This window comes from Penaeus monodon, chromosome 19 (genome assembly GCF_015228065.2).
Source record: "Penaeus monodon isolate SGIC_2016 chromosome 19, NSTDA_Pmon_1, whole genome shotgun sequence".
Classification (NCBI taxonomy): Eukaryota; Metazoa; Arthropoda; class Malacostraca; order Decapoda; family Penaeidae; genus Penaeus; species Penaeus monodon.
Genome location: NC_051404.1, coordinates 40,166,086 through 40,166,584, shown reverse-complemented (window position 1 = coordinate 40,166,584; position 499 = coordinate 40,166,086). Strand labels below are relative to the sequence as shown.

The following is a 499-nucleotide window of genomic DNA, read 5'->3' as shown; positions in this document are numbered from 1 at the left end:
CTACACATTTCATAAGATCCAATCAGATAGTCGTCAGTTCACCTTCAGGAATCGCAAGCAGAGGGCGGACCACGACTCGCTCCTTTCTAGTCGCGTGAGTGCCAGCGTCCCGGCGGCGTCTCGAGCGGCGAGGCGTGGTCGGGTCGCGGCCGGAGCGAGCAGGCTGCAGAAGGGCACGAGGCGAGCGGAATGGCATCCTGACGGGGCACTGATAAGGCCCTTGTGGCTGCCCTGCTCCCCCGGGGTGATAATGCACGGCGGGGCTTTGTCGTAAGCCTCTCCCCATAGCTCGTACAATTAGGGTCATATTCCCTCGTTGATTGATGGTCCGGACGACTTTACGGCCACGGGTACGTAAGGGCGATATTAGAGGAAAACACCAACGCGACCAGGACTCCCCGCCGAGGTAATGGAGGCATTTGCCAGATTTCCCACTGGCGGAATGAATCATGTCGAAGGAGGCATTTATCAGGGGGGCGGGGGCTCCGGCGCCGCCACC

The 499-nt window shown here is 60.3% G+C and overlaps 1 protein-coding gene across 1 annotated transcript in view; it reads left to right on the top strand.

The window, feature by feature from the left end:
* Positions 1 to 499, top strand: part of LOC119585237 (protein Wnt-5b-like) — a 252,158-nt gene that overhangs the window by 180,342 nt on the left and 71,317 nt on the right.